This window comes from Hermetia illucens, chromosome 4 (genome assembly GCF_905115235.1).
Source record: "Hermetia illucens chromosome 4, iHerIll2.2.curated.20191125, whole genome shotgun sequence".
NCBI lineage: Eukaryota > Metazoa > Arthropoda > Insecta > Diptera > Stratiomyidae > Hermetia > Hermetia illucens.
Window position 1 is genome coordinate 40,057,779 of NC_051852.1, and position 26,236 is coordinate 40,084,014.

Here is a 26,236-nt window from a genome sequence, read left to right on the forward strand (position 1 = left end):
AATTTCGTAGACCTTTTATTCATTAACAGTTTGGAAAATCTAAAACATTATCATTTTAAAGATGTTGTATACAGCATGCAACCCAAGATTGGATCAATCAATTTCTACGGTAAAGCACGGGGCAAGAACGCAGGATGATCCGTTGAAATGTCATCTTGCACCCCGGGTGTTCGAAGAAGTACCGGTGTACCTTGTGTTTGCCCATTGCTGTAGGATTATCACTCACACAGTATTACTTGTTATGATATTGAAATTGAAGCACAATATTATCGAATGATGTGAGGAGTAAATAGCAATAAGAAGAAAAGGATTGTGTAGATGCCTTATGATTATGATTTTCAAAGAAATAAATAGGGGACATATATCATTCCCCATGTATTTTGCATAATGTTGTACTTACCCAAAACCAGCAAGCTCGCAGGAAAATCACAGTTTGAAGTGACAGTAAATAGGTTACTTATTAGAATGACTGTTGTGACTGTGTCTTTTAATTTTTGAGCGAATTCTTTGAAAAGCTTCCCGACCACGAAGAGGGTTGGGAGAAATACAGAAGCCCGGCTGACATGCTGCGCTCCCTTCAAGGATTCACGCCGTACAGAAAACTAAAAGAAAGTCATCTATCCCTTCAGTTGTTTTTCAAAGCAGAAGCTCTGGCTACTCTTTCAATTTTTCATAGCTTCAGATCCAAATCTGAATGCGAGGAAAAATATCTGAGTGAAGAACAGATTCTAAGTTTAATGCGTTTATTGTTTGGAGGATTTAATTTTTTGCAAGATTCATTTTTTGTTTAGCTTTTGAATTGAAGATAAATTTTCGAGATCTTATTAAATTCTAACCGTTGTAAAGTATTAACTGAAAATTAATTGTTCTTTTCATAACTTTTTTTCTCGCAGGCGTCAATAAAATAGCAGGAATTCCATCTCATCCGTCATCAAATCGAATTGATTCGTAGCGAAAAAAAGTCGATCATCAATCAATTTAGCTGTGAGTGCTCTTTCTCAATTGATTCACTTTTCCACAATCATACCGCTGTACCAAATTAAAAAATTCGTAGGTGAATGTATGTGAATGTGAAAAAATTGAAAAGCCTTAGTGAATTAAGCTAAAAAAAATCAAAAGATCTCTATCGTAACAGAGCCGGGTGGTGAACTTAAATATGTGCCCGCGTAATATCGAACAGATTTTCGAAGTAAATCAGGTGAAATTTTGTGCTTTGTGTTTCGATCTTGGTTTTCTATTCTAGATTAAAGTCTGGATGCATCCGAGTTATCCATTGATTTGTGTCAAAAAAAATCAATTAAAAATGCAGTGAAGCCTATTTCAGCTGATTTCTTTGGAGCCCACATTCATTGACGGAGCCAAACATAGCGAGCTTTGTGCAGGGTCAGCCGCACAATCCATTCAACAAAAGGCTAAGTCCCGCACTAACCGGTACGAAAGGAATAAAACTTTCTGGTGGAGAAATAAAAGAAATACGGAAATATGTGAAGAATGCCTTTAAAATTTCACTAAAGTTGTATTTTCGCCTTGAGACATTTTGTTGAATCGAAGAATCCAAAGAGTTCAAAAAGTAACAACTATGTTGTAGACAGGAACACAGAGCGCGACAGCGACAACCACAACGCCAACAACTGGAGACTTATGTATGGATGCTGCACGAGTAGAGTAACCGAAATCTTTTAAAAGTAACACAACTTCTTGGTGGATTTCTTCTTCGTGGTTATAAGAAACTATAGATTCGTACATATTCACGAGAAAGGAAACCAGTTTGGATGTCTTTCTGGCCGGTTGGGTATTGGAGCGATATTTGTTATTTGGCGGAGCTAGTATCTGCACACTATGTATACTACTCCCTATAGATTCATCTATAGCTTTTCGAAAATTCCTTAGGCCAGCACTGCAGTATATTGGCCGGCTATTTGAGTGTGTTGTTCCAACATCTTAAGACTTGTGTTTTTAGTCGAACGAACGAAAAGACAGGGCACTGATTATGGTGGATTCTTTGGAAGAACAAGTGCTCCGTAACAGCGAACACTAGACCACTTATGATTACGTCCTTTACCAAAGACAACAGATATCTTTCAGTATAAAGACGGAGAAGGTGTCAAGGCGAATATTTGCCCACCACAAAATACATGAAAGGTACAACGTACATGCACTCGATACTTGAGTACGAAAAGAGGATCACAGAGACATGAAGAAGGGTCAGTCTCGAGGAGGAGAAGACTAAAATAGCACTCGATGAACTGTTAAGTGACCAGAAAAGCAAACGAAGACGACGAAACCGGCATCAAACTGAATATGACTAGATGTTGTATGTAGCCAGTCAAGTAAACGAACAACAAAAACAGCATCAGCAATAATAACAACAAAATAACCAGCAACATTTGAGCCTGCCTGAAGATTATGGGAATGCAAGAAATGACTGGAATCCAAGAAAAAATGAAGGTAAGTCGACTGGCACTGGCGGCATTTTATCAGGTGATTTATGATGGCAATCCCACCGATAATAGAACGGGTTAGGAAGGAATTGGTTAGATGTCCGAGTATATAGGACACTTTAAAATTTGTCCTCTAGGATGTAGAGTGTTCAATTAGTAGTGCGTCAAATGATAGAACACCATGGGTGGCATTTTTTTAAACCAAAAAGAATCTCTTTTCCTATTCTAATATTTTAAGAAACCATCTTTCTCTTTGTCTATAATGTCACCTGTCGAATTCTACATGAATGATTTTCCTTTCCATCGCAATGGATGGATCCTTGTGACCTACTTTTATTTTTAATTATAAATTCGAGGATATGTCTACTATATATGTTTGTAGTATTTATATCCCTCTCCCGGACGTGCGTTACAACATCAATCCGCAACATTTTGAATGTCGTTACAATTCCATTAGTTACAGTTTTCCCTCATGGGGATTTACCTGTTCTTAATTCCTCAGGATGTAGTTTCTAAGCATCTCCTATGTTACACTTAATCGAGAAAATATGCGTGACTTCATAATCGACGCACTTTACAACTTCCTTCTTTTCATAAGTAGGTATGAGTTATATATATGTGCCTAACGATTCGACACAGATGGAAGGTATTTATAGGTGCCATTACGTTATACTCCATGAATCCCTTTTTTATATTCGATTTCTCACTGACTGAAGTTTTTTTTCTGTCCTGATGAATGTGTGACTTCACTTTAAAAATTAAATGGATATTTCCTCTGAACTCCGGATGTATGGCTGCTATTGGCTCTGAGACACAATCAAGTTGCTAAGGGTAGTCGAGTGTCTTAATATCCGTGAGAAATGACACATCAGTCACAGTATTTTTATGTATTTTTGTAGGGCTCTAGGGATTTATATGATTCCCTAGATGTGTTGTACTTGTTTCTGCGTGGTGTCGTGATACAGAATTGGGAATTTGTCGTTCCGATAGAACATCTCTAATTGATTGGAGAAAGTCTATTGTAAATGTTCCTCTCGAGCGCCTTCCTTATCGTATGCATGAGTCAGTTGTTTCTTAGCCTTCAGCAAAAAAGTCAGTCTATGCCTCGTTTATCGGTGATTAAGCAGTTGAGTGTAGTCTCTTGACCAAATTGCCACAAGTTCTATTTCAATTGCTATAAGCTTGATGAAACATCTAGCAATGCTCTCCATTCCTTTTAGTCGGGGAAACGGGAACGTCACAGTCCATACGTCAATTCCATTACAAGCTAAAGGCTAGTATTAAATTAAGATCCTGTCCGTCGTGGACTTTTCCTCTTTCAGTCGTGGCATCTTGGTTAAATTGTGCATCAGCGCCACGTATGTTGTTGTAGCCACTTGATTTTTTTCTGGCCTCTGTTTGAATTTTTCTTTCTTTGCCACCCTTGTTTTGCTCCTTTTACGCCATTAAATTGGATTCTAAGGGCAACGACAACTTCCTTACGGGCCTGGTACACACTGTACTTGTCGATTATAAATAGGTTACTAATTTTGCCTTGAGCAGAGTAAAATGTCATTCCTTTCGTATTCTGTCCTTTTACTTTTTCTTCTATGAGAGTCACCGCTTCTCCGCGCCTATAAACATCCTGGAAGCTCGTCTGGTCTTCATGTTTTAACAACTTGATTTTTCAAGGAGATCACAGGAACGTTCAGCCTCTTTGAAATGAATCTAATCCTTACTCCTTTACATTTCCTATCTAGATGTGGTTGTTGTTTTCCCTATAGATGTTCTAAATGTACTATTCTGGCCTCAAGTTAAAATGCCACAAATATTATTTTAGATGATATTCCACAACAGTAGGTGTAGCACAGAACTTTGCCTAGACTCTTCCGATCCGTCATCGGCTCCATTCCAATACCCCACTTCCACTAAGTAGCTATCAATAAATACACACGCCATGGTGTTAACATAGTATGATGGTGCCAAGCCCAGGTAAAGAAGGAAGGTTTGAGGCAACGTACTTTGTACTATCCTCAATAAAACAGAGATCAGGGAAAAAGATAAATAAAGTATAGTTGGAGTTTTTCCACTATGCTAAATCCTACCTGATCTCTCTTGGTGGCAGGTCCCGCGATAGGTCGACCAAGAAAATGCATCCAGTGTCGTTAGACAAAACATGATCGGATCGAGTAACAAGCCTCGGAAAAACGCTAGGGTGTCCACCTCAGTCGACGCGGCAGAACGGTCCCTGCTCCTGTCGAGAAGTGGCTCGTCCATGCGTCGCGTCAGCACGTAAGTAAGTCAGTCCGAGCAAAACAAATACGTGTCCGCACGCTAAATGTTGGCACCCCAACTGGTCCTTCCAGTTACGATAAGGTGCGTTGATATCTCCGCTCTGCAAGAAACCCCATGGCCTGGTGTAAAAAGCTGCGACATAGAACGCGAACGCGATAAAAATGCCTAGAAACTTCTCTATTTTGGTAGCCCACACACTCAATACGGTGTTGGCATTGCCATCTCAGGGGGTTTCCCTGATGCCATTAAAGAAGTCGAACGATTTGATGATCGGCTGACAAAGCTCATCATTCTATCAGTTGATGGCAATATTCACCGAATACGCACCACAGATACGTCGACCTGATGCCGAGAAAGATGCCTTCTCGCAACTTCTCGATGAAAAGACTTGTAACGTATCTGCTGACGACTATACCATTATTGCCGGTGACCTTAATGGTCATATGAGTGAAAAGACAGACGGTAACAGGTGTCATGGGGGAAAGGGGTTCGGAGCGCGCAATGAGGGTGGCGAGCATGTAATCGATTTTGCGGACACCCATGACCTTGTACTTATGAATACATGGTTCATTAAACGATTGTCTCATCTTCCTACATTTTATATTGGGAACATTAAAACGGAAATCGACTATATTCTCATAAGAGACCGTCATTTTTCCACCGTCACTGATTGCAAAGCCGTTCCCTATGAGACCATCACACCTCAATATCGGCCGTTCATTGCGGTCCTGTGAATTAAGCCATCGATAAAACAGTGTGAGGAACGGATTGGCCGGCGCGCATTAAATGGTGGCGATTTCGTGAAAAGAAAAAAGAAATAATCTCACTTACGCGATTACCAACCATTTCGAATGTGGAAGAATCGTGAAACCAAATGTCTTTCATTTCCACAAAGCGGCCTCTGCAACCCTCGGGGTCACCAAGCCAGGTAAGCGGTACATCAACGTACTTGGCTTTGGAATGATGTTGAAATGAAGGTCCGTGAAAAGAAACGCCTCTCCCACAATTTTCTCAAGGATAAAATGCTCGCCAATTGGAAAATTTGTAAGAATGCCAACAGGTAAGCAAAGAAAGCGATCGCTGTCACCTGAGCGGCCCATTACAAAAATCTTTGATAAAAATCATTTGACTGTGTGGTAAATTTTTCAGACTCTCAAATACGAGGAGTAATTTGTTATAGATTACATGCTCTTATATTTTGAGCACAGTGTCAAATAGACATACTCACTAACAGTATCTTTTATGATCCAGGAGATCTCCTATCAATTGAATCTGCCCTAAACAATGCTAGAAATTTGTTCAGCCCATTGTAAGCTATCACCATAAAGGCCTTAATCGGCATTCGTCGTCAAATTCCTCCCTTGTTGTTGCTGGTGTCACTACCTGATTCAAATATCCCTCGAGGTAGTTCTTTTAAGAGGGTAGATACCGTGGCATGTGGATTCGTTGGTGAGATGACATATGTCGTTGGTAAAACTTCTGAATCTTATAACTGGAAAGTTTGTATGGGAAGTATGGGGTTTATATTATACACAGCATTCAGCATTCCTTCTGATTACGCTATAAACTATTTCATTACATGGTCAGATTTAGCTGCTATTCTTTTGGCCGCCTGTGAAGGAAGACAAAAAATTTTATATTCCACTAGAAGCTGGAGAAATATGCTTCGGTATGCCGCTCTGAGCTTTCAGTACTTTCACAGTTCAGCTAGATATTTTCTCAAAATGAGCTTTTCTGAAAACGCTTTTCATGACTAATACGCTCGTGAAAATCATTAGGTCTCTGATTCCAAACACCTCTTTTGATAATTACGATAGAAGACATTCTGTTTTCTCAAAGACAAATCTGAAAACCGTCGTGTTTCCACGCGCCAATAATACCAAGTCCATATCGTTATTTGCGTTCCCTATCGCCTGAAATTAATTTAGGGGGGGGGCATCATAAGGGAAAGAACTCTTTCCGGGGAGCAGCTTTAACGACATCCTGTCTCAATAAACTTCCGTTCGGATTGAGTCATTGTTGTCTTGTTACGTCACATATCAGGATGTTGCTTTCCCAATTTTTGTGATAACCTCGTGGAAGGTTGTCTCTGTCAATTTGCCTTTCTGTCTGAAGTGAAGTGCTCATTTGGGAATGTCAACATTCTGTATGAATCGATCAACTAGCCCTTTCAGGACGAAAGTTGAATTTTTCGACCGGAAATTTCTTGCATCCCTGTAGGACGGTTTTCCTGGTTTGGGAATAATTGGGACCGTATACAACTGTCGACCCTGAGTTGCGAGCATTTCAACACTTTCACATCACTCTGCAAGCGTCTGCCTACGTGTATTGATTTCTTGGTTTAAAATGGAGTGGTTGCAGGTGCTTCCACGGCTTTTTCGAAATAAATGCGCGGTGATCTGGCAGTGAGATATTGCGCGATAACCGTCACTTTCCAATATCTACCGTACAGTTGGCCGGATAGGAAAAAAGTGGGTTTACTTCCACCGTTGAAGATCTGTAACATATATTGTAGGTGTTAACGTTACATTGTATTATTACCCCCATGCCTTTGCTCTCAGAGAATTCTCAATAATGGCAACTTCCTTCTCGTCGTAGGTAAAATAACCAGAGCACTAAAGAATCTCCTTTATCCCTATTGAATTTGATTGATTAAGCTTACCATTTTGGTGTCATCACTACATAGGTTGTTAATCAGGATAGCCAGGTCGTGGTCGGCACTCAGTCCATCTGTTCTCAAATTTTCCTAACATCTGCTTCGGGAACACCGATACCAAGGAGAGTTTGCTGGCTATCAGCTTTTTCTCCTGCTCTACTGCCTAGCAGCATCCAGGCGGTTGTGTTATGGTTATTCTGGACGCCAAGTTGTTTCAGAGCCTTTGCACCCCACCTTACCTTCACTTCAATCACCATCATTTATTGAACGATGGCAGATCAGTAACCCCCTGATTGATTTCTTTTTTTTTTCTCGTTTTATTAAAAATTTGACTGTCATGGCGTTTGTTTTATCCTGGAAAGGAAGCCGAATTCAACAGAGGTACCGAGACAAGGTTACTTGAAAGTGGGACTCGCTGTTTACCATTGCGGCCAATCATAACCCATGTGACCCATGCAGGCGCGTGTCAATGGAACACTTCAGTGAAGATCCAGCATTTGTGGGCGATCCTTCACGGAAAATGCGCCATCTTTTCTAGTTTTAGATAGCTCTCACGTCTTGATCGTCTTTGATCAACTAGGGTGCTCTTTTGACCATCGTCTAATCCTATGAGGCACTAGAAATATGGGAGCATTTTCCATTTTAATGGCCTTCGGACGCCACAGCAGGGCGAAAACCGCGAAAGGCCGCGCTTCTTGAATATTTGGGGCAGGGAAACATTGATTGAGGAAGTGATTTTCCCTGGAACTTCCGTCACGATCGCTGCACTCGGATCTCGAGTTTTCTGACTCCACTTGCGCCGCCTTTTTTTACTTCTCGCATTTCTGCTTCCGTTTGTTTAGTTATTGTTACGCATTGGCTTAATGAAATGTGAGGGACTCAAGTGTCCATTCCCGAGCTAGCTTTGGTAGTACAGAGCCATAGAAGCGAGTGTAGCTGGGACACTTCAGTTGAGCTTTTGCATTTGCGGGCGGACTTTTATGGTCAATTTCGCCATCTTTTTTAAGTTTTTGGGATAGCTCTACCCTCTTGGTCGACTTCGACCAACCGTTTTGATTATCGGCCAGCTACTAAGTCATTACCTCATCCCGTTCTGAAAATAGTTGTTTTATTACCGCCATCATTCTTTTCTCTGCGACAATGCCTTGCGAGAGACCATTACCTGAAAAGTAAATCATTTGTGAGAGTGAATTAACAAATCAACCGCTTCTGAATCTAGGACACTAGTTTAATATATGTACTTTCCTGACGCAGGCTTGACGTCGCCACTTTCTTCTCTGTTACTATTACAGTACCTAAACTTGGAACCTCGTATTATCCCGCTCCTCCTAATTGCCGGTGTCGGCAACTAGCCCGTATAATTAGGAACATAGTATTAACAAATTGCTTCTCTCCTCAGCTGCTAGTTCTCCAAAGGCACATTTTTAGTCCAATTAATTTCATTATTCAATTTCAATCCAGTAAACACAATCACTCATCCATCGTGCCTGAGCATTATTTATAGTGGATCGCATCACATTTGAGTAGACGAATTTAAACGTTACCCTAGACATACGGCAAAAATAGAGCTGAATACCCCATTGTAGGCCATTTCCCTTCGAGCTCGAGCATATGTAGACCTAATGAACAAGAATCGATAATTGTGTTTCCATAGTATCCCGACTAACGTAAACACAACTCTGAATTGAATTTGACGAGGAAAGATATTTCAGTTTCAGATTTTGCAGATGTGCTGTGAAATCAAGACTGACTCAGGCTATTAGAAATTAAGATATCATACTATTTCGTCCGGTATTTTCTTTCGGGAAAAGCAGAGAATCCATAATTTTCAAGAACCGTTTCTGTTAGTCATTTCCGTGTGCATCTTGTGCAGTGAGTAAATGCATCGCCTGGTGAGTGTGCTTTAAATATTTATACATATTCACACTATGGACGCAGTAAAGTATCTTATTACTTGGACGGGTGGCTAAAATGTTGTATTTTGTAGTGGTGATGATAAATGAATGTGGCAATGCACCTGAGATGTGGGGGCAGTTGCATTATTTCTCCAAAAAAGATAAAACAGATACGTAATGCATGAGTAGGTAAGAAGAAAAGTTAAATATACTGAAAGCATTATATGTTCGGGTGCTCACAATTCACATTTAACCGTTCTGCACTAAAGAATTTATTTTCGCACTGCGGCTGTCTCAGCTCTGAATATCAGGGGCTGGTACGTTATTTTCGGATTTATGTATGCTTAAAATAATGGTTGTGGAGGATATTTCGGACATAAACTGTAAAACGAATGAAGGCAAATTGCATCGATTTGCAGAGGATATTCTACAAAATTACAACAAAGCAATGGGACTTATGCCTCAAGAAAGTGCATCGTCGAGTCAGTGCCAAATCAGTACCACTTACAAAGCTGGGCGTATGCGTTCAATTTAGAATCGTGCTGATACTTTGATGAAATCCGTTTTGTTTTTACTGTTAATTCGTTGAAAATCGGGAAAACCAAGCAGTCACTACTAGGCTGAGCAATAGGACGATAATTTGTCGACTTGCTACAAGTAAGCAAACACTACTAGATGAATGCTTCACTATAGGGCAGTGACAGAGTGTTGTATAGTATAACAGACACTATAATTCTTCTTTCAATTTGTAGCAAGAATCACAAAAAAATCTCTCCTAAAAGATATGCCTCCCCTGGTTACGATCGGTATCTTATTGTAAATAGTATATCTTTGCAAATAAGGAAATAGGTGAAGACATGTACGTGCAGATGGCTATTGCTTATAATCATAGCCCGTTACCATTTGAGGATGATAACTAGCTGTCTTGTAGGGAAATTCTACTCATTCCGCCTTAGATGGCAATTAAGAGAGATATTACCTTCTGTAGAATTGTATCTCTAAGCACATGACTATAATACTCAATTCTATCTACTTCGAGTAGAGATAGTGAATCATATTCAAGAGGTTCACTTTATAAAGGGAGTTGCTTTGCTTCTATTAGATTAGAACTGCTTTGACTATTACCTTATAACATGCTTCCTTATATGTTCAAAGGAAAATTCTTACTTTGATTACTGCTTATCATCTTTTTTATAACATTGTGTGAAATAACGTTACCTTCTTTTTAAGCGGTCTGAGAGTAAGGCCTTTCTACACTTGATGCATTCGAGTGAGAGTTGCATACAAACAACCACTTACGGATTGCTTCTTTCTCTGAAATTCTTTTTGTAGACAACCTTCTTTTGCACTATTCTAAAGTACGTAGATTACAACAAAAAAAATCCAAAGATCTTTGATGGTGAAGATGAGAAAATGTGAGAACTAGTTTCTCTCATCATTAGTAACGTGCATATGGTTCCCACAAGGTTTAAGTACTGAAATACTATTTGTCCGTTCTTTTTTGTCTCAAGACATTGTAGCGCAAAACTTGCAGACAACTTAGAAGATATTGATAGCTTCCAGTGAAACTATTTGTCCATTAGGAAATAAATCTGAAAAGTGATCTATCTAATTTCACAGGTTTGAGGAGCTATCAATCATCAGTTGTACGAATTTACCGGGCGGATCAATGCTCCTAGCCTTATATGATATTACTACGGTGCCATACTATTGAGAATATAATGGATGAACTCGTACAAAGTTTAATGAGGTTTCATTGATGTATGCCTTCTTTTGCTGCAAGAACTGCTTCCCCTGGGAGTGTAACATAAATCTTAACCTTTCTGAGGCGTGAGAATTTTTTTTGAAAATTTTATGGTCTTGTTCATTTGCATGTAGACTTGGAAAGATGTTAATATTAGTTTAATCATGTAATAAATCTGAATCGTCTCCTCTCTCTATAGAGCTATCTGATTTCCCACAGGGTTAGCTTCTGCTTCTCTTGGTTGTAGGGTTACATCTTTCAACTGCAAAAACCTCTTGATAGGGGTGGTCAATCAAGTGTTGACCCAGATGTTCGGCTCCCTTGGTGGCAATCGTTCTATAACCATTCTTTCTGAAGGCGTCGAGGAATTTTTGTTTCGCCTATTCTTTTCACGTGTTTGGTTTATCATGCCTAATAAGAACATGCTACCTGCAGTGAAACGGTCACTTAGAAATGCATAAATCTCTTAGAAATCGCGGAAGTTAGACTAATCCGTGTAGGTGATTTTTCCGGTAGAGAAAGAACTGTCATCTTCCCGCCACAGCAGGTAAAGGCTGAATTTGATAGGCTGTTTATGCCGTTTTCAACTCACAATTGAATCAGACTTCAGAGTTTGTTGAGTAGTGCCCTTGTCATTCTACTCTCCATCATGCCTGCTCTTTTCGAACGTTATGATTACCTGGGTTTATTTTTACAATCTCGGTATAGGATTTAAGCGCTCAGCACTAGTTTGTAAGTCACTCAATCCGTCCTCCGCTGATTCCGAAATGGAGCGGCTGTCGGTTATCGCCCGACTTAAGAAAAGCCACCATAGCAGGGGATGCTATTGTGATGTCAACGACTTCCCGCCGGACCGTATTGAAAAAAGTAGGCCCATTACCCAAGTTGGGGGTCTGTCCCTGCTGGATATTCTAATAGTCTGGATCTTCTCGTATTGATATTAGAACTTGCCTATATCTAATAGGGGGGTGATGGGCGTTCATATCGCAGCCTGCTAACCTCCGCAAACCCTCACTCTTGCCATAATGAATATTTCTACAAATGTTCCACAGGGAACTTCGACCTCGTCGAAATGAGCACAGAACCAAAGAATCTCCTTTATGATTAATTTGGCCATTTCAGTGGTTGTGTCGTTAACCAATTATGGGGGCGATTTTTTGAAACCCGTATATCCAAATGGGATTTAGTACTTCTGTTGGTATACAACACCTCAATCCTTAATTATCCCTCAAATAACCGAGGGTCCTGGAATGAGGCATATAAATGTCTTGTGGCAATTGACCTAACGACTGATTAGTGGCGAGGCTGATTGACCATGGTACAAATTTATTTGAGAAATATTGCATCTAATCTATGCTTCAGATCAAGATGCCGTGTGCTGCGTGGTCGCTTACTTTTTAATAGCCAACATTTGTATTGTTTGCCCTTAAGCAACTGCTTACCCGTGGGTGCGACTTTGTCTTCAGGAAGTGGCGCCGGCTCAGAAGTGCTAACAGAAGACTCAGTCTCAATTAGACTGGATTCAGGGTCTTCGTCACTGATCTCAAGGTTACCTCCTCATCCAGGATCACGATCGAAATTTAATTGTAACTATTGTTTTCTGTTATTTGGTATTTCTCATGATTGACCATGGGTTTTCTTTTACTTGAGAAAGGTAGTTCAATTTCGTCAGTGCTCCTTTTGCCTTTTGACAACACCAGTTGAAAATTGGTTTTATGCAAACAACATTATTTCGGACAACAAGCCGTTCTGCAACTTTTCCTGATTGGCACTTAAAAAAATGTTTTAGTGGAGTTTAGATCCTTAGCCATGGCTAGGGCTGGTACTCAGTTGTCATCATGCATGGGCATGTTGTTAACCACTCAATCTTTGCCAGAGTAATCATATCTTGATTTGTGGTTTGATGGCCGTATACCTTGAAGTCCTCCTTCCTACCTTCCCTAGCCTGATGAGGAAGGGAGACCCTCATTTGGCCAAAGTATCTTATATAAATATCGGAGATACACGGGATTGCGATCGTATTTCCTTTGGTAGGAAAAATTAAAAAAAAAAGAGTTTGACTTCTTGGTTCGCCATTATAAATTTATCAATCAGTTTCGATGTTCGGCATGCGTTGCTTTATATGTAATTTATATCGTTCGATCACAATTCACAAAGAAAACTAAAAACCAATTACACATGGATTCTAACATGCACGGGATGCCCTTATACAAAATTTTATCTGGAACGAATAGATATTAAGATCAAAATAATCAGACTAGTCCTTCCAGAGTGAAATTTTACACTGATGATGAAATTTTTCGGGTCAATGCAGTCACTTTAAGGGGTTCATCCCGTGTGTCGGGTTGGAGAAATCGATTTTTTTTTGCATGAGTTGTATCTATATATAGTGGAGAATATGTGGACAAAGGGATTTTCCGATATTCCGAGTCCTTCAGAAATTACAGGCTTAAACAGGTAAGGAGTTTGCAGCCGCGGCTAGACTACTCGATGAGAAAGAGGATCGAATCTTTTTTTATCTATTAGTTTTTTACCTGAGCCTTATAAATTTGAACACAGGTATAACTATAAAAAGATGGAAAACCAATCAATTGTCTAAGCTTATTTGCTGTTTGGAATAAAAAGGATAATCCAGTCTAGAGTGAGCACTGAAAGGTGTTATACTCAGTTATATGTTGTTGTAACTATTGTGCTGTTTGTATGTTCAGTGGATAAATAGATCGTACGAAGGGAGATCGCTTTAATGTTCAACGTCATGCTCGCACTAAAAAACGAGTTTTTCATGGGAATCGATAGTTATCAGAGAAGAAAAAGGAATTCCCATCAACATCAGCAAAGAAACTTTTCGCAAGCATGAACATGGATGTTCCAATTGCGGCAAGTTTTGTATATTGTATATTGGATTTTGCTGGAGTTTTCTCCGGTATTTCTGCAAATTTCTGCAAATAATAAAATATACGTAGTAGTAAAAAAGGAATGCGTAGGACATGTCGAGAAAAGAATGGGAATGCGGCTTAGAAATGCAAAGAAGAATCACAAAGGCATTGGTGGAAAAGGGGCTGGAAAATTTACTGATAAGGACCTCACTACATTTTCTGGGCTAGCGATTCGTCGACACGCAAATTCAATAGAAGGAATGAAGCAAGAAATTTGGGAAACTTTCTTCCATATATGTTCTACAGACGAAAATCCTCAGCATCAAAATTGTCCAGCAGGCGAGGACAGTTGGTGCAAATGGCGCAAAGCGGAAGCTAAAGGAGAACTGGATAGTTTTCACCACGAGAAGGCACCTTTGACTGAAGAAGTTCAAACAGTCATCAAACCAATCTACGAAGATTTGTCACGAGATGATCTGTTGAACAGATGTTTAGGAGCAGAGACCCAGAATAACAATGAGTCGTTAAATGCATTGATCTGAACTTTCGCTCCTAAACACCTTCTTTCTGGGGCCAAGGTCGTAGAAATAGCCACTTTTCTGGCTGTAATTATTTTCAATGAAGGATTCAATGGCATTCTCAAAATCCTAGTGACAATGGGATGTCAAGTTGGTCAGATATGTCAGGTTTATGCCGACCGCTATAATGAAGCGCGAATTTGGCGGTCCGAACGATGATCGACTGACCTCGCTAAAAGAGCCACAATTGACACCAGAGAGCAACAATCGACCTTACAAGACTTTTTTGAAGAAACGGAGGGTGCTCTCTGTGGACCAGGTATAGCAGATTAATGGTGGCCTAAAATTTTACTGTTGATAATCACATTTAAATTTTCAAATGCGTTTTTCTCGAAACTGCATCTTGAAAATCGGCTGCCACCATAGCTCAAAATCTATCCAACCAAATTCTTTGAAATTTTCACAACCTCTTTAGTACATATTTCTACGGTCCGCAAACTAGGATAATTGCAATCGGATGGGTAGTTTTTTTTTTATTCATAAAAAAAGCCGTAAAAAAACACCAAAATCCAAAAAATTAAGTTTAAAAGCCCACCAAAAATTTACCTTTTAATATTTTCTAATTATCCTAGTTTGCGGACCGTGGAATATTGTCCACATTGAAATGCCGTTTAGTTTTTTTTTCTCAGATGAACACAGCGCCCTCCAGCGTGGCAGCAGAAAAACACCTTTTTTGGAGATGGGTGCATAGATTGACACGTATTCCGAAAATTAGTTACGAAATCAAGCTGAAAAATTTATCATATATACTAGAGATATCAATAAACATATGGTGAAAAAATCACGTTTCTATCTTTATCCAGTCCTTCAAAATAATTTTTCAAAGAAAGGCAAAAAAAACGGCCTTCACACGGGATGACCCCCTTAAAGCCAACTTGCTTCCCACTCTTTGAAATGCTGGAGGTGAAAGTTGCCAGTTTGTTACCTCGACTTACTTAAACCTGTTAAATACCTGTTCTAGATGATAGGCAAATGCCCCACCCCGGGTCCGATTTCCGTTCGATATTTGGATCGGTGGACAGGTAGGTAGGTTTTAATGGCCGATCCGGCGTTGTGATGTGCCGTTTTGATACCACCAACTGCTAAAACCGTGTCTGCAGGGAAGGGGCAAGAAGAGCAGAGCTAGCCCGTAGGATTTACGATGGATTGTAGCTCCGCCAACCTAAATTAGAAATCTCTTTGAGATCTCCAAAGTGTGTTTTGCTAGTGTCCGCAGCCTGGTTCTAAATAAAGCTGAACAATCGCAAAGGAAGTCCCGGTGGGTTTCTCTCTTCCCTCTGCAACTTCGGCAATGCGAATTGTAGGATATGCTGAATCTAGCGATGCGGTCCCCTATAGGTCAACGCCTCATGCAAATCGCCAAAGGCCGTTAAGCATTTGCGCGTTTCTGGTCCAAAAGCTTTCGCGATCGAGTGTTCCTGTAATAGAGTTAATAGGCTCTTAAGTAGCCTAAGTAGATTCCACCCATTACAGTCCCCAACGGGAGATTCAAGGGTCAAGAGCGGAGCTCCGCCTGATAAGACCGTCAGTCCGCGCTTATTCCTTTGACCAGGAATCTAAAAGTGGGTGACTTTGGTCGTGGCAAGCAGACTGTTCAGTGCTCCACCTGCCTCGAGAATGTCGCCACTGAATAGTTTCGTGGATACCTGGCTGTCGATCAGAATGACAGTGTTACACTTCAATAATGACCCAGCCATCAGAAGACCTTCAGCATCGTATATATCGGCAGCTATATATGAAGCGCAACCCAGATAACGGATCGGCGATTTTCTATAAATTGGTCTGTTGAATGTTTCTGCTACCATCTATGTTGTAAGTAATATTCGCGGATGAAATTGACAAGGGCAAGATTTCTTTTGTATGCGTCAGGCCTTTTCATAGTTCTGCACCACCGTTTCCGTCCTCTTTCTTCTTCTTTCTCGGTATCTTTAATTTAACCCTCAACTCTGATATTGAGAAATGACTTTACTTTAAAGTTCCAGCTTGGTCGTGCTTTGTCAAAGCCATAGAACTTTGAGGAAAACAATTAGACGCCTATAATTTCTAAGTCGGGAGGTGAGAAAGATGCACCGCTATCTACGTTTTAGATGGTTTACTTAGTTTAATTTCCCCCAGAAAGAGTACATTTTAGATCTCATATGGCGTTCACGAGTGAATTGGGATTGTAATAGTGGAGAACCACTTCATTGTCCCGTTTCACGACGGCAAGGAAACCGATCAGGTTAAAATTAAACATTATTTTGCACATCAGTAGCCGTTAGTCCAAACCACCAATATGTATTTTCGTTAATAATTTCTTACGTGTGTTTTGGATTTTCAATAACAATAACAGAGAGAGACGCATTATCTGTCCCATACATAAAAAGGGAGATATCACGCAGTGCAGCAATTATAGAGGTATCAGGTTGCTAAGTACCATCTATAAGATATTCTCCGCTATCTTGCTAGGCCGGATAGCCCCATATGCCCAGAACATCATTGGCCTATACCAAAGACACTTCACTCCAGGCAAATCTGCAATAGATCAGATTTTACCTCTGCGGCAAGTGATAGAAAAACTGTTGGAATATGGACATCAGTTGCACCATCTTTTCATCGACTTTAAAGCCGCCTATGATAGCATAACCAAGGTAAAACTGTACACGGCCATGAGAGAATTCAGTATCCCGACGAAATTGAGAAGACTTACTAGGCTGACCCTGACCAATGTGCGAGGCCAGTTAAAAGCAGCAGGATCACGACCATTCGACATCAACAACGGTCTAAGACAAGGGGACACCCTATCATGCGTCCTTTTTAACCTGGCCCTCGAGAAAGTGATCCGTGATGCTGAGGTAAAAGCGAGATGTCCAATCCTCTTTAATTCCACCCAACTGCTGGCCTATGCTGACATTATCGACATCATGGGAAGAACCACCCGAGACGTACAAACTGCCTTCCTCCACATTGAGCAGGCGGCGCGAGATCTTGAGCTACACATCAATGAAGGCAAGACAAAATATATGGTGACAACGTCAGCACCAAAAACCAACCAACCAGCAACATCAAACCGCACTGGTCAAACGGGAAGAATCAAGATAGAAGACTACAACTTTGAGACCGTTGATAATTTCACCTATCTAGAGTCGCAAATCATAACCAATAACAACTATAACGATAAAATCCGCACACGGTTGTTGCAAGCCAATAGAGCCTATGTCAGCTTATAACAGATGGTTTTGTTCGAAACGTCTCACCATAGGGACAAAGTTCTTTCTGTATAAGACAATGATCTTGCCAGTTCTCATGTATTCCTCGGAGACTTGGGTTCTTAGCAAAAAAAATTACAAATTCTTGGCCGCGTTCAAGAGATGAATCCTCCGAAGAATTTTTGGCCAGCTTGATGAGAATGGACGATTCCGGAGCCTACATAATGAAGAAATCTATGAGCGAAACCATGATCGTCCGGTTGTGGATAAAATCCGGCTCAATAGATTACGATGGGCGGGTCACTTAATCTGTATGGATGAGGATGATCCAGCCCGGAAAATCTAGAAGGGCAATATCAATGGTAGAAAAAGAAGGCGAGGAAGACCCTGCCCGAGATGGAACGATGGCGTAGGCCAAGACGCCAGACAGCTGTTAGGAATATCGAATTGGTGGACCTCGGCGCAAACCGGGATGTCTGGAGTTCCTTATTAAGACAGGCCCAGACCAGGTACCGGTTGTTGCGCCATTGATGACGATGATGAATAACAATAATAATGATTTCTGAAGATTTGTCTTTACAACTCCGCCATTTTATTCCGTAAGGTAAAATTTTTGGATTCAGATTACTAAAGAGGAGGAGATATGCTTCCCACCAGCCACCCACCTTCTTCTAAAGGAGCTCACTTTAAATCCGATAACAGCATATAAAGAGTTAACAAATTACATTTTCTCTCATTGCCAAAAAAAATCTAAAAAAAAGTTTAAAAAATCGAGTGCTACATAGGAAAACCCTCAGTTATGCAGATTTCATATTCTCACCTAAATTCAAATAATCTATTTTTCATGTTGACTAATTGCCTCATTATCGATGGAAAATGAAACTTTGGAGTCACGATTCCAATTGTTCGAGGCATCAATTCCAATTTCTAAAAGAAACTGCTATTTACTCCTATTCTTGCCACTTTTCATATGGACGACTACTATGAAGTGAAAAATCAGGAAAATTGATTTTCTCTCAATAATTTCCAATTGCTCTATTCGCCTATGCACTGTTGAATGAATGAATGAAATTTTGCTGTTATTCTTTGTGGCTGACGATTGCCAGTGAAGAGCGAATAATATATTTCCTGCTTGAATCTTCGGTCTGTATGCACATTCGATTGAATTCATGATTTTATGGCCATCCAATATAAAAGATAACAGTTTTCAGATCAACGATTATAGTGGCTTTGCGGTTAGATGCTGCGCTTTCTTTCAGGCCCATTTCTCAATAGCGTTCATCTAGAAATATGAATGCACGAAGCGTTTGTCTATTTTAATCTACTAACGTTCCGGAGATATTAGCGATAAAGTTCCGATGAGAACTGAAATCTGTCTATATTAAGGTCGGAAAATTTAATAAAGTACAGAATAATGGGCTCGATGAGGGCATTGATGATTGTGAGAAAGCTGATGAGGTCTTGGTTCAGCAATGTTTGTTTGATAAAGTAGATTGCCAGAGAGAATACACGGGTCTGTAATGGAAGACCTTGCAGAAATGAGGAATATTCTATATATATATTGATTCTAATTATTTTGAATATACAGTATTGATAATTCGCTGTTTTCAATAGCTAGCGAAAAAGGTGGAAGATGGAAAGAGCCGTCTTCTTTTTTTAGTTATATTTTAGATAATGAGTTGATCAGACTTATGAAATTGAGTGAGCGGAAATTTTGACTTCTACGCATGCCGCCCATAGGCAATACCATTAACGATATTAAAATTATTTCTCCGAAGATTTTTTTCTAACTTGCAACACAAAAAGACGCCGGCAGATATCATACATCATTAGCAAATTGAACATATAAAACCAGTTCCATAAGGAGAGACTACTTCGAATCCCAGCATGATATCCAATTGATTTAAAACTGGTGGCATTTTACTAGATTGCTACAAGTGCAAATCGGGAATTATGGACACTTCAACTTCTTTTCCGTTCATCAATTAAAGAGAAACCATATATGGAGATCACGAAATATTGCCTTTAAGATTGCGAAAAACATAAGATAGACGGTATTTGCTCGATTTTAATTTCCGGGAATAAAAAAAGATGTTCCATCAGCTTTTCGAGTATCCATCAGATTAACGTCCTGAAAAATTAAAGCAAAAATAGTTTATTGTCACCTCACAGTGATTTAGCAGTCATTTATCTTTGAAACTTTTCACTTTTTTTACTAATATAATGTCGGAATGATGACATAAATACAAATCCTCCTACACAGAAATCCCCCAGAAACATGCATTCTTGGAATTTGAAGGGGTTTTCTGGATAAAAAATATTATACATTTCCCAAAAACTGACAATTTGCATTCGGTTATTTATATCTGTTTATCTAAGTTACAGCACGCATCTATCCTACCAAAAGGAAGGAGGCCGCGACTCAAGATTTCATAGGGGTTAGATTAAAGTCGAACAGATGTCACAACTCGGAATTTATATCAACGCCGCCGGGTGAATAGATAAAGTGCCCTTGTCACATATTTAAGACGATGGCTTTGTATGCCTTACGCTGATGTAGGTATTCTGGTTGCATTTCGATGGGAGCCAAATTTGGGATTGGAAAAGTTCAAATTGGTCACTCAGCAGGTGAATGACATTGAGGGCAATTAAAATTTATATTTTATGCTCTCATAATATGGATGCTACTAAATTTACTGGTGGTGATTTAAGTTGGTGCCGAACTATCACTAAAATGACCAAAGATCCTCTAATCGACATAACTGCATTCTGAATTCTCTTCTGAAATAGATTGATTTGTTTCCTTGATGTAGTCTTTGCTTAGTTAACTGAGGTATTATATGTTTAAAAATTTTAGAAATTGTTAGAGTGTTTTATGACCTAACTCTTTGATACTCTGTAATTATATAGACATTTTGTAATATGGAATCATAAGCATATCTAGATTTGAATGTTTGGTGCCAATGAGGCGTCTTATAATGTTTGTTTACATATCTTAAAGTTTATCTTTAGAATAGTGGAGCCAGATAAATCATAATATAGTGTCAGGAAGATGATGAACAAAGTTGTAAAAATGAAATTCAAGACATTGGTCAAAGGGGTGATAGCTGCAGCTGTTAGTTACTATATTTTATAGCCAAAAGGATTGTGTAATAATGTAAAAGCAAGTCGAAAACTAAAAACAAAACTCAGTGTTTTAAGTATGAAAGATTTGTGGTTTTCTCACATACATATGTGAGGAATGTTGAGTCTACGGTAATTCCTTTTGTATATATATATGAAACATTAACGTTGCATTAATTTTCAAGATTTATTTACATGTCGAAGTTATTCTGCAGAGCGCTGTATTGAGAATGCTTAATTAAAGTAACTACAGAAAAAAAACCCATCAGACAAAATAGATAGGAACAGTCTGGAGACTCATCCAATCCGAGAGGCGCAAGTACTTCCTGTGTCCACCGCTCCTGTAAGAAACTGCGTTAGGTGGTAAATCAATTTTCCATGTGTTCACTCAACCCATTTCTCAATACACGGAATCAGTACATGGGTCCAGCGGCCTTTTTCGGGATTATCTCACCATTGCTGTCATTTCCTTCCTAGTGGCTGTTCGGAAGCTTGCAGTCCCTTCGACCCGATTCGCTGTTCTTCTCCGGTAGATACATCCAGTATCGGCGGTTTTTGGGAGTGGGTAAGCGGGCTTCCGGCCGTCGATATCTAGCAACCGCAAACCTCAGTAATGGGAAACTTGGCTACTTTGTCATCTAATGCTACAAGAGATCTTAGTGGAGTAGAAATGAGATTTACACCGGATCCTTTTCGCAAGAGCTTAAAGCTTACAAGGTCACCACCGACGGCAGTCTGGATAAGACACGGAACTCGGAAAGGAAGTTGGATAGTCCCCGGATTGAAATAATTACTGATACTATAAAAGACGAGTGTGGAAGGCGGCAAACTCCAACAGCGTTTCTTCCACTCAACAGCATCATCAAAGAGAGGCGGAATATCTACCAAAACACTAGGGCTCTGATACGGAGCATATTCCTCCTATATTAAAGCAGTGGAGGAGAAAACTCCCAAGTGTCATGTGTTAAAGTCACGCGACAGACACAGGTAACGCCTCCTCGACATACGCTAGGCGAGAACGCGGGCAAACAGAGTAGGGATGGAATAAGAGAACCCCTTGGTGCCCAACATGCGACCAAAAAGAAAGCCATGCCGGCGAAAATTTCGGGTAGTTCTTCGATTACGACTCCAACTTTGACAAAAGGGGAAGAGCCTACAGCTCCTAAACCCAAAGAATGAACAAAGGTGGGCGGCAAAAAGTGGCAGAAGGAGAAAAAGAAGATTCGTTCAGAAATAATCATCATTTCCAAGAAAGGAGACATGTCTTACGGCGCTTTCCTTCGGAAAGTCAAGACCGTGTGAGTCATATCGGGCATACGCAGAAGGAGGATTTGATGCTGGAGCTAAACAAATCCAGCGAGGAGACAGCGGATAGGTTTCACGCTCAGGTGGAAAAGGTGCTAGGCGAGCAAGCAAACTTGAAAGCTCGAAAGCAAAAGATAGTATCACGAGAGGATATCTGTGCTGCGCTAAGAGAACAATTCAACTTTAGCAGAATAGACGAAATTGCGATCAAAAGAATGCAGAAGGCGTATGGAGGTACACATACCGCTATTATTAGCTTGCCGGTTAAATCAGAGATTAAACCCCTTACCGCGGGCAAGGTAAAAATAGGGTGGCTCGGGTGCCGCTTAGGGACCAAGTATCTCTCAAGAGATGCTTCTGATGCCTCGATTTCGATCATTTTTCAGCAGCATGTACCAGTCAGCATGATCGGTGGAGAAAGTGCAGGAAGTGTGGAGAAGAGGTCTGTCTACCTTATTAAAGACTGCACTGGAAATCCATGACGCATGTTGTGCAAAGGGAAAAGGGAGTGGACGACCCGTAAGTTGCATATAATATGAAGCTGAATCGTAAGGCTAAAGAGGTTGAAACAAATCAACCTCAACCTCAAGACTTGCTCTCGCAAACCATTCGAGAGTCGAATGTGGACATGGCGGTGATATGTGAACCTTACCGAAATTACGTTAGTGCTACGCGCAAAAAGGACTCATCTGGAAACGCGGCGATATGCATTCCCGGGGCAAAACTCAACGACATCCGGATCTACAGCGGGTATGCTCTTCCTAGTGCAACATGAGCGAAATATGAGGAGATGCTAGACGGCTTGGTGCTGGGCGCTAGAGACCATAGCCCCAAAATCATTTCCGGCGATTTCAACGCGTGGGAATTAGACTAGGGAAGTCGAAATCGAACACCAGGGGCCAAATCCTGCTTAAAACTTTCGCGGAGCTTGACATCACACTAGCCAACGTTGGATGCGTGTCCATCATCTGAGGCAGAGGGTTAAGGTCAATCGTCGATCTGACTTACCTCAGTACCTCGTTGGTGAGAGGGATGGTCTGGCGGGTGAGAGAGCATTAGACCCACAGTGATCATCAGGTCATCTTTTTGGATATCCAAAACGAGGAAGGAGGCAGTCTGAGCAACAGAAGTGGAAAAACCCGATAGCTGGGTGGTCCACTCGAGCTTTCGAGGAAGAGACATGACAAGGGTGCGAAATATATTCAAGTTTAAATCGCCAATAGTTTGAACCTAAGCTAGACTAAAGCTGGTTTTTTGTTGGGAATGTGAGGGATCCTAAGTTCACATCTACTTGATGTTCGACGGGACCAAATGGAAAGCAACGTACTCTCACGTTTAATGGTCCACAGACTCCTCGTTTGGGGCATAGCACCCAAGTATATAAAAGAAAACGTTAGTCGTCCTTGGATAGATAGTAGATTTGGACTTAGAATGAGAGAAAATTCGGACCCGGGGTAAAAATTAAGCGGGGAAATTGGCTTTGGAGTGAAAATTTCGCGGGTCCTGCTATTATTCCCCTTTTTCACTGAAATTTCGGTTTTGGTGTCAAAAACCAACAAATTCTAGTCTGTTATTCTACGGAGAATTTCATACTGCTTGAAATCCCGTCTTTACTTTTTTTACCCAAAATGATGAATGCCGTCTATTTTTGATGTTTTATTAAATAAATCTGCAGCAAAGAAAAACCGTCAGGAAAATTCCAAAAATTACTTTTTAAAATACTTTTGGATTACAATAATATGCTTATATGAATTTCAGGAAGACGTCTCTTTTTGTTTTCATAAAAAATAAGGCTTAGCGCTTCCCCTTAAATACTAATCGTTACTGACAAAACTTAACTTCATTCTTTTCATTATTTTGTTTTCCAAACTGAGTTTAATTTTTGACTAAACTTGCAATATGTGCTTAAACTGAACAAATAAGTTTTTGATGTTATAAGGGTGAATGTTCTATTCTATTGACGCCCATTCTGTAGTTCCCACGTGCGCTAGGGTTAAAGCAAAGACTAGGAAAGCACCAAACAAGCAGTGAAAAGGCCTGATCTTTAGCTCTCTTGTCGCTTCCGCTTTTTCGGTTTCGGCTCGTCTTCGAAGCGCCACTCGGATGATTGTTGACTTGTCTTCATTTCAAACTCGGAGATTTACGTCTCAGCACTAGAAATTATGCGTCTCATGAAGGTTCGGTTTCGATGTTATTTTTGCATGAAATTCAGGTGAGCTAGGACGCGCCAGGATGCGATATGTCTCATACGCAAAATTTCCATCTCAATGTTCTGGTGCTCAAAAGTGGCGGGGAACTAGATGGGGCAGCAGGTCTATACACTGAATCAAGTCCAAGCGGCTAAGGAGAACCTCCACTTTCTGTCACCGGGAAATGCTGTATTCACGCTGACTTGCTGGTCGTGATGCAGTAGGCGAATGCTACAAGGCCTTTGGCCAATCAAACTTGAGTCTGCATGGGGGCTCACCTGAAGTGGCTTCAGCCACGAAGCCTCACTAGAGGTTATCTTGTACCATAGGAACCAAGAAAGCCCTTCAAGTTAATATGTCTCAGGAGAATTCCTGGGACATGTGTTCTCGGACCGGTTATTTGCGATTGGTTATTATCTACGTTTATAGAGCGGGCGGTACCTAGAAAGCGACGAAGAATTGGCCAACCATTTGCTTGAAGTGTACTTCCTGTACTTCCCAGGTAGCATCCAAAATCTCATCTCGGGCCGACAGATACATAGATACATACAACCGGAAGTTTGGTCTCTGACACTAGAACGAGTGAAATGCGCATTTAACTCGTTCCATAGATACTGTGATAGTCTGTGAGTCCGGATGGCATTTTTCCTGCTCTTGTAATAGAGCGAATGGATTCCTTGGATTTACACATTCGGAATATATACCATGCTTGCCTAGCATTCGCTTAACTAGCCAGCTTTGTTTCTTCTAAAAGGACTGGAAAGACTAGTAGATTGATTCATAAAGAATACATATATCCCTAGGTCGCCACTTCACTGTAGGCAACATGCCTACCAGAAAGGCATTCACACAGCACAGCAAAAATTGAAAAGGCGTTGTCTGGTAAAGAGTACGGCTTAGGCGCATTCATGGACATCGAAGGCGCCTTCTCATGCTAGAGAGAAGAAAAATCTACATATTGGTCGGCCAGATGTCTATTGAGGCAGGGTGTTTTACGGGTTGCCCACAGGAAGGGGTTCTCTCTCCTCTGTTATGGTTCCTGGCTATGGACATTTTGCAATGATTCCTGGAAAGCACAATATTTGACAATATTTGACCGCCTGAATGCAACACTGCATGTAATCCACAGTTGGTGTCTCCATAATGGACTCTTGGTGAACGCTAGGAAGGCTAGACTAGTTATGTTCACCAGGAACGTCAGGTTTGGTAGCTAAACGCTACTCACCTTAACAGGGGCAGAAATCCAGCTGGTACAAGCAATTAAATATTTAGGAGTACAGTAACGTGGAAACACCATATCCAACAATACCAAAAATTCTACCGATTGTTCTAATAGTACAAGACTGTAATAGGAAATTTTGTTTAACAACTGAGGAATTCCTAAGTTCGCCATCCACTTAATGGCCTCAGCCGACTTAGGCCTAAAAATTTTACAAGCCGGATTTGTGTTCGTTATAATTCATACAAATGACGTGTTTTTGAATTAATAAAAGGGAGCAAATACCACTTCGGTCACGCTGCTCCCAGGGCAGAGGTGTGGCAGCATCTGATGAGTTGCCTCTGCCCTGAACGAAACCGCAAGTCTTAAAAATGTGGTAGGTAAGTCCTAACCTATTTTGATGTATGCATGCGTCGCCTGGTGGCCGAGACAGAACTTTACTAACAGCAGAAAGCTGCTTGGTCATGCGTCCATCTGAAAATTTCTTAGCAAACATCAGGTGGCTCTGATGCCCGCCGATAATATGGTTTCCAGGTTCGTCTTCGAAAAGGCATACTTCGTCGTAATCGCCAAAACAGAAGAATGGTCGATAAATGGCTACCATCTTTTGGGATTAGAGACTTAATAATTTTCACCAACGGGTCAATCATGGAAAACGGACCACGCGCGGGGGTGTTCTCGGGAAATCCGATTATGCAACTGGTTAGACTTATCGGCAAAATAACGACCATATTCTAGGCTGTTCCGA

At 40.6% G+C, this 26,236-nt stretch overlaps 1 protein-coding gene across 4 annotated transcripts in view; it reads left to right on the plus strand.

Moving 5' to 3' along the window:
• Positions 1-26,236, plus strand: part of LOC119655546 — a 111,904-nt gene that overhangs the window by 34,819 nt on the left and 50,849 nt on the right. Inside the window, exons 1-2 of one of the 4 annotated variants that reach the window (XM_038061464.1) lie at positions 9,055-9,263; positions 9,359-9,455. The gene's annotated coding sequence lies outside the window, so the exon portion shown is untranslated. Of the gene's footprint in view, positions 1-893; positions 2,449-9,054; positions 9,264-9,358; positions 9,456-26,236 lie in introns of those variants that run through there. The other 3 variants (XM_038061461.1, XM_038061463.1, XM_038061465.1) reach the window with 3 other exon arrangements.